This window comes from Cnephaeus nilssonii (genome assembly GCF_951640355.1).
Source record: "Cnephaeus nilssonii genome assembly, chromosome: 4".
NCBI lineage: Eukaryota > Metazoa > Chordata > Mammalia > Chiroptera > Vespertilionidae > Cnephaeus > Cnephaeus nilssonii.
This window is the reverse complement of record NC_137075.1, coordinates 3,305,033-3,317,005: the sequence shown is the minus strand read 5'-3', so window position 1 is coordinate 3,317,005 and position 11,973 is coordinate 3,305,033. Positions and strand designations below refer to the sequence as shown.

The 11,973-nt window shown below is 41.2% G+C and overlaps 1 pseudogene across 1 annotated transcript; it reads right to left on the bottom strand.

Annotated features, from left to right (window-relative positions):
• Positions 1 to 4,858: 4,858 nt before the first annotated feature.
• Positions 4,859 to 5,104, bottom strand: LOC307097583 (mitochondrial import inner membrane translocase subunit Tim9-like; annotated as a pseudogene). Its single transcript has one exon. The product of its transcript is annotated as a mitochondrial import inner membrane translocase subunit Tim9-like (transcript).
• Positions 5,105 to 11,973: the final 6,869 nt, after the last annotated feature.

Sequence of the window (11,973 nt, the reverse complement as noted above, 5' to 3'; positions counted from 1 at the left end):
AAGATATGGTAGATTAAACAGAATAGCCACAGTACAGCAAGTCCTTGAATAACATTTCATTATAATGTTGTTGAGGTGCTGTGGGAACTTAACTCTTGTTTATATCAATTAGCTTATGGTAAAATTAGTTTAGTTATATATTGTTTTGCTTAAAGTCACAGAACCTATTAACAACATTAAGTGTGGACTTACTATATTTTTCAGTTTTTCCATCAAGAGGTTGAGTCTATTTCTCCATTCTCTGAATCTAGGCTTGGCCATGTTACTTGGCTTGTTCTATGGGACATTAGCAAATCTGATATGAGGAAAGTCTTAAAAAGTGCTTGCTCTCTTTATGACTTGCTCTCTCATGCTGGGAACTCTTACACCACCTTGTGAAAAACTTCTGCTAACCTGATGGATGATGAGACACATGTGGTCATCGTCCCATCTGACTAACCAACCGCCAGATGAGTGTGGCCCCTTTGATCAACTAGCCTGCCAACCACCAGGTATGTGAACCAGGCCACTGTAGATCATCTAGGCTCAGCTAGGCTGGCCCAGAACAATAGAAACCCCCCAGAGAACCCACAAAACAGTGAAAATAATGTTTATTGTTTTAAAGTTAAACCAATAAGTTTTGAGATGATTTGTTTTGAAATCAAAGATAACTAATACTCAAGACATTTCTTTGCATCTATTGGGCTGGTTTTCTTTGGGTGTACTTCTTGGAGCCACTGAGTACCTAAAGAAGAGAACTGCAATGCATCATCATCATCATATAATTGGCATATGTTACCTTAAGTTCCCCCATCAGATTTATCATACATAGTTTTTCTTATTTATAACAAGGATAATCATACACATTGTGTCTGTTGAAATGAAACACATTTCAACTTGTTCAGTAAAAGTAATATTTGCAGGTCTTAAAAATGGCAGTGGAGTAAGTAGAAGCTACACTGACATACTCCCAGGACCAAACTGGAATTACAACTAAAATATAAAAAAAAAAAAAAAAAACCTGAAAAAATCAACTGAAGACTAGCTGGAGAGAACATTGAAAACCAAGGATGGAAAGTTGAGACTGCATAGAGACTGGTAGGAAGTCTTAGCTGTGGGGCGTTCCCGCTGAGAACCCTGGGGTCTAAATCCCAAGCTGGGCTCCCCAGCCCACAGAACTGAAACTGAGAAAGGTGGCCACAGAACACATGGCTGTAAAAAGCAGCACTGTTGCTATCTGCCAGCTAGAGATGGCTGGAAATGCAGGCACTATCTTAAAGGGCCAACATGCAAAATTTTGTGTGCAGCCATTCACCTTGGGCTCTGGCAGAGGGAGGGCAGAGTGGACTGGTGCTGTGTGAGGAGAGTCTAGGGCTGGGGCTCTGGGGTTGGAGCTTGGAGGGCAAGCACCTCAGAGTCCTGTGCTAAGTCATTCCCTCACACTGTGGAGGACATCTTTCTCCACAGACCTTTGCTATTCAGGCACTTTTTGCTTGGGGAGAAGGCAGTTGCACCACCCTGTTGGAAGACCTCTTGCCCCATCCTGTGATCAATAGTCTGAGGCTAATCAAGCCTGGATAAAATCAGACTGAATGCAGAGGTGGATCTCTGGAGGCTTTGAGTCTTTGCCTGATCTCCTTACAGGCCTGGGGCTAGGAAAAGCAGATCCTAGTGCACATCTTGGTTCTTCCCAAAGACACTCAGCCCCAGCAGAGGGAGTCACAAGCTGTGGATTGCTGATAGCTTCAAACAGGGTACTCGGGGCCAATCAGAAAAAGAATCTGACATTGTCTTACAGTAGAGATGGGGAGTCATAGCAGATCTACCAAATACATAGACACAAACCCAAACAGGCAACCAAAATGGGGAGACAAAAAAAGAAAAAGAAAGAAAGAAGAGATTTCTCTAGAAGAAGAGATAAACAAAATGGAGATAAGAAATTTATCTGGTACAGAGTTCAGAATAATGATGGTAAAGATGTTCAACAGCATGAGAAAAGATATAGTAACTATGAAATAAAGAATGACATAGAACTAATAAAGAACACAATGGGGGTGGGGGAGAAGACATTGGAAGGAGTACACAACAGATTAGGGGAAGCCAAAGATCAGATCAGTGAATTAGAAGACAGGGTAGAAAAAAAAATTAATCAGAGAACCAAAAAGAAAAAAACAATTACAAAACAGGAGGACAGTTTAAGGGAGCTGTGGGACAACATGAAATATAACAATATTCACATAATAAGAGTGCCAGAAGGAGAAAAAAGTGAGTAAAGAATAGAGAACTGTTTGAAGAAAAAATGGCAGAAAACTCCCCTAACCTGGTGAAGGAAAAAGTCACACAAGTCCAGGAGGCACAGAGAGTCGCAACATAAGAACCAAAACAGACCCATGCCCAGACACATCATACTTAAAATGCCAAAAATTAAAGACAGAGAGAGAATCTTAAAGGCAGCAAGAGAAAAGCAATTTGTTACCTACAATGGAGCTCTCATAAGACTGTCAGCTGATTTCACATTAGAAACTCTATAGGCCAGAAGAAATGGCATGAAGTATTCAAGGGAATAAAAAGCAAGGATCTGAAACCAAGATTACTATATCCAGCAAGGCTATCATTCAAAATAGATGGTGAAATAAAGAGCTTTCCAGACAAACAAAAAAACTAAAGGGATTTATCAGCACCAAACCAGCATTGCAAGAAATGCTAAAGGGACTGCTGTAATGAGAAGAAGAAATGAAGAGTGAAATGGAGGCATACAGAATAAAAATGGCAATAATTTTAAATGTAAATGGATTAAATGCATCAATCAAAAGACATATAGGGTAGCTGAATGGATAAGAAATCATGACCCATATATATGCTGTCTACAAGAGACCTGCCTCAGGACAAAAGACTCACACAGGATGAGAGTGAAGAGATTGAAAAAAAGTTTCCATGAAAATGGAAACAAAATTAAAAAGCTGGGGTAGCAATATTGATATCTGACAAAATGGACTTCAAAATGAAGGCCATCACAAGAGACCATCAAGGTCACTATATGCCCTAGATGGTTTGGCTCAGTGGATAGAGCATTGGCCTGTGGACTAAAGGGTCCCAGGTTCAATTCTGGTCAAGGGCACATGCCTTTGGGGGTGGCGGGCTCAATCCCCAGTGTGGGGCATGCAGGAGGCAGCCAATCAATGATTCTCTCTCATCATTGATGTTTCTAGCTCTCTCTCTCCCTTCCTCTCTGAAGTAAATAAAAATATATTTTTAAAAAAGGTCACTATATAACACTAAAGGGATCAATCCATCAAGAGGATATAACCCTGTAAACATATTTGCACCCAATATAGGAGCACCTAAATATATTTTAAAAATTCTAGAGGACATTAAGGGAGAGATCGACAACAATACAGTCATAGTAGGAGACTTTAACAACCCTCTGACTTCACTGCATTGATCTTCCAGACAAAAAATTGATAAGGAAAAGTGACCCTAAAGGACACACTGGGTCAGATGGATTTAATTGGCATTTATAGAACATTTCACACCAAAGATGCAGAATACACATTCTTCTCTGATGCACATGGGTCGTGCATAAAGATAGACCACATGTTAGGACACAAAACAAGTCCCTACAAGTTCAAGAAGATTGAAATCATATCAAGAACTTTCTCAGATCACAGTGGAATGAAATTAGAAATCAACTACAGTAAAAACATCCAAACACATGGAGGCTAAATAGCATGTTATTAAACAATGAATACATTACCAATGAGATCAACAAAGAAATCAGAAAATTCCTGGAAACAAATGACACAAAAAACCCAAATCTCTGGGACACAGCAAAAGCAGTCCTGAGAGGGGAGTTCATAGCACTATAGACCTACCTCAAAAAAAAAAGAAAGAAAGAAAGAAAGAAAGAAAGAAAGAAAGAAAGAAAGAAAGAAAGAGAAAAAGAAAAAAAATAAAAATAAAAATTAATAATAAACTATTTAACCCTACAACTTAAAGAATTAGAAAGAGAACAACAAAGAAAGCCCAGAGTAAGTTGAAGGAAGGAAATAATAAAGATTAGAGCAGAAATAAATGAAATAGAGACTAAAAAAAAAAAAAATCAATGAAACCAAGAGCTGGTTCTTTGAAAAGGTAAACAACATTGATGAACCTTAAGCCAGACTCCTCAAGAAACAGAGAGAGGACACAAATAAATAGAATCAGAAATGAAAACGGTAATGTAACATCTGACACCACAGAAATACAAAGGATTGTAGAAAAAAAATACTATGAAAAACTATATGCCAACAAGCTGGACGATATGAATGAAATGGACAAATTCCTAAAAAAATACACTCTACCAAAACTGAATCAGGAAGGATCAGAAAACCTGAATAGGCAAATAATAACTGATGAAATAGAAGCAGAAATTAAAAAACAAAACAAAACTCCCAGCAAACAAAAACCCTGATCCAGATGGCTTCATAGGGGAATTTTTCCTTGTTTGTTTGCTTGCACAGTGATATTTCCATTTATTTAACTTTTAGAAATAAAATTTTTCTAGGTCATTCATGATTGAACACATATTATGCTTTAAAATTAACAGTCACAATTGAAGAAACAATGGTTTATTTTTCTAATTAAGTGACTAAGCTCCTGAATCATAATGCCTCAACAAATGTTGCATCTTACTATTTTCATTGGACAATAAGACCTTCTATTTTGATTATCCCTGGTAAATAGCAATTTTGTTTCTCCAGTGGTTTCCATTTGCCAAACAGTCATGACAGATGGTAAACATGGTGGCTACTGCTTTCAGGGGATTCTATCAGATGAATCCTCACTTCCAGTGCAAAGCCATTGGCAACCTTTCAGGGAAAGTCCACCCATCAGGATGTCTCTATTGTGGCTGGCCAAGGAGTCCTGCTTTGGCTGCCAGGGCTTCATTCTGTTGAATATGATTTTCCTTTGCATCATTTTTAAATATTTCTGTTAGCAATGTTCTAAACAGGCGGTCTCTTCAGGTTTTACTTCTTTTGTTGTGAAGTCTTTAACACAGTCCAAAAAGCAGGTTTCTGTAAGTTTATTGTAGACTCCAAGAAATTCTTTAAACTGTTTTATCAGATTCTGGAATTTGTGCAGCCATATTCTTTTGGTACCTTTATTAGTTACCTTTTCTGATGGATGAGTTTCCTTTCTGTTCTGGAAAAGTAGTCCAACTTTTGCTTGAATGTCTCCAGTGAGGCCTTATTTCTCATTTAAGCACAGGTTCCCACTTCCGACAACAGTAAGAAGCTGGGGGGACTGCGCTGCCAGTCTTGTCTGGGTGCGAAGGGTCAGGGTCTTGGCGGGTGCCCCCGCTGCTGGATCTTCATAGGAGAGTTTACCAAACATTCAAAGAGGAACTAACACTGATACTCCTCAAGCTATTCCAAAAATTCCAAGAGGAAAGAAACTTCCAAGTGCTTTTTATGAGGCCAGCATTATTCTAATTCCAAAACCAGAAAAAGACACCACAATGAAAGAGAATTACAGGCCAATATCCCTGATGAACATAGATGCCAAAATCCTCAACAAAATATTAGCAAATTATATCCAACAATATACTAAAAAGATCATACACCATGACCAAGTGGGATTTATTCCAGGGATGCAAGGCTGGTACAATATTCGCGAATCAATAAACATGATACATCACATAAACAAACTGAAAGACAAAACTCACATGATCATATCAACAGATGCAGAAAAAGCATTCAACAAAATCCAACACCCATTTTTGATAAAAATTCTCAACAAAGTGGGTATAAAAGGATCATACCTCAACATAATAAAGGTCATATATGCCAAACCTTCAGCAAACATCATGCTCAATAGGCAAAAACTAAAATCATTTCCCCTAAGAACATGAGCAAGACAGGGTTGTCTGCTTTCACCACTCTTATTCAACATAGCACTGGAAGTCCTAGCCACAGCTATCAGACAAGAAGAAGAAATTACAGCCATCCAAATTGGAAAAGAGGAAGTAAAACTCTCATTATGCACAGATGACATGATATTGTACATAGAAAACCCTAAGGACTCCACCAAAAAACTACTAGATTTAATAAATGAATTCGGCAGCGTATCAGGATACAAAATCAACACCCAAATATCTATGGCTTTTTATACACCAGTAATGAATTCTCAGAAAGAGAAACTAAACACACAGTCCCATTTACCATTGCAACAAAAAAAATTAAGATACATAGGAATAAACTAAGCAAGGAGGTAAAACACTTGTACTCAGAAAACTACAGGACATTGAAAAAGGAGATAGAAGAAGATATAAACAAGTGAAAGCATATACCATGTTCATGGATTGGTAGAATTGACATCATTAAAATGTGCATACTACCCTATGTGATCTATAGATTCAATGCAATCTCTATTAAAATACCAACAACATTTTTCACAGATCTAGAACAAATACTCCAAAAATTTATATGGAACCAAAAAAGACCCTGAATAGCTGCAGCAATCTTGAGAAAGAACAAAGTTGGAGGGTTCACAATATTAGATATCAAATTATACTACAAAGCCACTGTACTCAAAACAGCCTGGTACTGGCACAAGAACAGGCATATAGATCAATGGAACAGAACAGAGACCCCAGAAATTGACTCAAGCCATTACACTCAATTAATATTTGACAAAGGAGGCAAGAACATTCAATGGAGTCAAGACAGTCTCTTCAATAAATGGTGTTGAGAAAATTGGAGAAATACATGCAAAAAAATAAAACTAGGCCACCAACTTACACCATACCCAAGATTAAACTCAAAATGGATAAAAGACTTAAATGTAAGTCATGAAACTATAAGAATCCTAGAAGAAACCATAGACAGAAAAATCTCAGACACCTCTTATATCAATATGTTTACGGATACATCTCCTAGGACCTAGGGCGAAGGAAACTAAGGAGAAAATAAACAAATGGGACTACATTAAAATAAAAAGCTTCTAGATTGCCAAAGAAACCATCAACAAAACGAAAAGGCAGCCCACTGTATGGGAGAACATATTTGGGAATAATACATGTGATAAAGGGTTAATATCCAAAAAAAATATAAGGAACTCATGCAACTCAACAAAAGGAAGACAAACAGTCCAATTAAAAAATGGGCAGCCCTGAGAGAAACCAAGATGGCGGCATAGGTAAGCACCTAAACTGCTGCCTTGCACAACAATTTCAAAACTACAAATAAGACAGAACGGACATCATCCAGAACCACAAGAAAGCTGGCTGAGTGGAAATTCTACAACTAGAAGGAAAGAGAGAAGCTCATGGAGAATCAGAGGAGCTGCAAAGGGCTGAGGTACGGAGACACACACTCAGAGAGGAAGGGCGGCTGAGTGCCTGGCTGGCTTTCTCTGGCAGGAGGGAGAAGGAAGCTCCCGACTGCACTGAACCGCAGTTCCAACTTCACTGAACCCCAGTTCTGACTGCACTGAACCCCAGTTCCGGGCAAAACCCTGTGGACCCAGGCTCATACGGGGGTAGTCTGGACTATCAGGTAAAGAGAAAGGCACGCAGAGACTCAGAGACTCGGGGGAGCTGCAGCCGGCAGGGGTGTAGAGGTGCGCCTGCGCGCGCACGCAAGTGCACAAAGAGAAGACGGACTGCTGAGGTTGCCACTGGCTTTCCGTAGTGGGAGGGAGTCGGAAGCTCCCTACTGCACTGAACCCCAGTTACGACTGCACTGAACCCCTGTTCCGGGCAAGCCCCTGGGGACCCACGCTCTTACAGGGGAATCTGGACTGTCAGGTGGAAACTCAGGGGAGCCGCGAAAGGCAGAGGTCTGGAGGCATGCACGCAAGGGCAGGGCTGACGGGAAGCCAAGACTATCTGCTCAACCCTGAGACTCCACCCCATCCAAGCTAAGCACAGAGGCTTTTGCAATTTTGCAAGTCTGGTCCCAAAAGGCTGTCTCCAGCACAGAAGTTCAGCCAATTGGCCTGGAGATCAATTCCTCCCAGTGATACCAACAACAATCAAGACTTACTACAATAAGGCTGTACACACAGTCCACAAAGGGATGCACCAAGAGTGTCCACCTCAGGTAACTGGGAAGGCCAACCCACTGGGCCATATAGGACACCTAGCACACAAAGCCACTCTATCAACTCAGGGAAGCAGTCAAAATGCGGAGACAAAGAAACAGATCACAAACGAAAGCAGTGGAGGAAAACAAATGACTGGATATAGAGTTCAAAACCACGGTTATAAGGTTTTTCAAGAATTTCCTAGAAAAGGCCAATAAATTTAGCGAGACCCTCGAGGATATGAAAAAGGACCAACTAGAAATTAAACATACACTGACTGAAATAAAAAATATTATACAGAGACCCAACAGCAGACTAGAGGAACGCAAGAATCAAGTCAAAGATTTGAAAGACAAAGAAGCAAAAAACACTCAACTGGAAAAGCAAAAAGAAAAAAAGAATACAAAAATTTGAAGATAGTGTAAGAAGCCTCTGGGACAACTTCAAGTGTACCAGCATCAGAATTATGGGGGTGCCAGAAGAAAAGAGAGAGCAAGATACTGAAAACCTATTTGAAGAAATAATGACTGAAAACTTCTCCCACCTGGTGAAAGAAATAGACTTACAAGTCCAGGAAGCACACAGAACCCCAAACAAAAGGAATCCAAAGAGGACCACACCAAGACACATCATAATTAAAATGCCAAGAGCAAACGACAAAGAGAGAATATTAAAAGCAGCAAGAGAAAAAACAGTTAATTACCTACAAGGGAGCATGTCGGAGACCTGCTCAGACAGAGAACAGGGTAATCCTGAAAGTAGGAGACGGTGACGAAGAAAAAGAAAGAAGCAAAAGCGGGGATCAGGAGGAAGCAAAAGCGGGGATCAGGAGGTCCAACAGCAGGGCTGCTGCTGAAGGCAAGTTTATTCACAGAGAGCAGTACATTTATATCCCAAATTTTGGCTCCCCTCCCGAACTCCTGGGTGTCGTGCCATAAGTCTGGGTAGCGAGCCACACGCACCTCCTTGTGGAGACAAAGCAATCCTTGAGTCATGGACTCTCAATCCAATCTTCCTTGAGCAAAGTCTACTCCAAGAACACTTAACCTCTATATCTGTTACTATTACAGATTGCTTATATAACATTCATGTGACCCCTTTCCAAGGACAGGCAATCACGCAGCTGCCTTGGAATAAGAACACCAGTTAGAGACAGACCCTTTTCAAGGCCCGTCTATCCAGTGCCCTTATAGGGAGGCCCCATGAATTTTCCCACAGGAGCACCCATACGATTGTCAGCTGATTTCTCAACAGAAACTATGCAGGCCAGACGGGAGTGGCAAGAAATATTCAAAGTCATGAATAGCAAGAACCTACAACCAAGATTACTCTACCCAGCAAAGTTATCATTCAGAATTGAAGGTCAGATAAAGAGTTTCACAGATAAGAAAAAGCTAAAGGTGTTCATCACCGCTAAACCAGTATTATATGAAATGTTGAAAGGTATTCTTTAAGAAGAGGAAGAAGAACGAAAAGGTAAAGATAAAAACTATGAACAACAAATACATATCTATCAACAAGTGAACCTAAAAATCAAGTGAATTAAAAATCTGATGAACAGAATATACTAGTGAATATAATAGAATCAGGGGCATAGAAAGGGTGTGGGCTGATAATTCTCAGGGGGAAAGGGGTATGGGGGTGTGCAGGAAGAGACTGGACAAAAATCATACACCTATGGATGAGGACAGTGTGGGGGGGGGAGGTAAGGGCAGAGGTGGGGTGGGAACCGGGTGGAGGGGAGCTATGGGGGGGGGGGGAAGAGAAACAATTGTAATAATCTGAACAATAAAGATTTATTAAATTTTAAAAAATGGGCAGACCTAGCAGGTTTTGCTCAGTGGATAGAGCACCAACCTTGTGGACTGAAGGGTCCCAGGTTTGATTCCGGTCAAGGGCACATGCCCGGGCTGTGGCTCAATCCCCAGTGTGTTTCTATCTCTCTCTTCCTTTCCTTTCCTCTCTGAAATCAATTAAAAAATAGTTTTTAAAAATGTGCAGAGGACATAGACATTTTCCCAAAGCGGATATACAGAAGGACAAGAGACATATGAAAAAATGCTGAAAGTCACTGATCATCAGAGAGATGCAAATTAAAATGACCATGAGGTATCATCTCACACCTGTCACAATGGCTACCACCAACAAATCAGCAAATGACAAGTGTTGGAGAGGATGTGGAGAAAAGGGAACCCTCAGTACACTGCTGGTGGGAATGCAGACAGGTGCACCCATTATGGAAAACAGTATGAAGTTTCCTTAAATAATTAAAACTGAAATTGCCATTTGACCCAGTGATCCCATTCTAGGAATATATCCTAAGAAACCTGGAGCACCAATCAGAAAGAATGTATGCATTCCCTATCTTCATAGCAACACAATTTACAATAGCTAAGATCTGGAAACAGCCCAAGTGCCCATCAGTAGACGATTGGATAAAAATGTTGTGGTACACACCCCGGGGTCTGGGTGAGGCCACGCGCCCCTAGGTCCGGGTGAAGCTGGATCCCGGGTCCGGGTGAGGCCGTGCACCCCTGGATCCGGGTGAGGCTGGGTCCTGGGTCCGGGTGAGGCCGCGCACACCTGGGTCCGGGTGAGGCCACGTGCCCCGGGGCCCGGGGGATGCTGGGTCCCGGGTGATGCTGGGTCCCAGGTCCGGGTGAAGCCGCGCACCCCTGAGTCCGGGTGAAGCCGCGCCCCTGCGTCCAGGCGTGACCAAACCAGAGGGAGTCAGACCTGCATTACCACCATTTGTCCACCATCCAGAGCTGAAAAGTCAGTGCCGACATATACACATAAGGAACTGGTGGACATTGAAATTGCATCTCAAAAGAACTGTTGGTCCAGAAAGAAACTCACTACAGACTGATTCATTTGCCTGTCAGCATAACTATTATTGCTCGTCTCACATTCGGTTCTTATAAGTATATTTCTAGTAACACATGATCTCACTCATCTAGGGGAAATGATGAACAACATAGACTGATAAACAAGAACAGACCCAGAAACAAGGAGGCATCGATCGGACTGTTGGGCCTCAGAGGAAGGGTAGGGGAGGGTGGGGGTAGGGGGGAGAGATAAACCAAAGGACTTGTGTGCATGCATAGAAGCCTAACCAATGGTTAAGGACAACAGGGGGGTGGGGGCATCCGTGGGGAGGGGTGGGGGATGGGAATGGGAGGATGAGGACAAATATGTGACACCTTAATCAATAAAGAAATTTAAAAAATGTTGTGGTACATTTATACCATGGAATACTATGCATCAATAATAAAGAATAATCTCTTACCCTTTCAGACAGCATGGAGGGACCTGGAGACTATTATGCTAAGTGAAATAAGCCTGCCAGAGAAAGACAAGTATCACATGATCTCACTCATATGTGGAATCTAATGAACAAAATAAACTGATGAATGGAGTGGATCCAGATACATAGAACCAAGGAACAGACTATGGAATCTCAGAGGGACGGCAGGGGAGGGTGGGTGTGTGGGAAGAGATCAACCAAGAACTTGTATGCATATATGCAAAGTCTATGGACATAGACAATGGGGTGGTGAAGGCCTGGGGTGGGGGATTCTAGAAGGGGTCAATGGGGGGAAAAGGGACATATGTAATAGTTTCAACAATAAATAACTAAACAAATAATATGTGCTTGGTTTTCATTGATTTTATTTTTAAAATATATTTTTATTAATTTCAGAGAAGAAGGGAGAGGGAGGGAGAGATAATCTGTGAATGAAGAAAGAGAATCATTGATTGGCTGCCTCCTGCATTCCCCTACTGGGGGTCAAGCCCCCAACCCGGGTATGTGCATTTCACTGGAATTGAACCCAGGACCCTTGAGTCCACAGGCCGATGCTCTATCCACAGAGCCAAACCAGCTAGGGAATTGGATTTTTTTAAAAAAATAAATGTTGAATTATATAA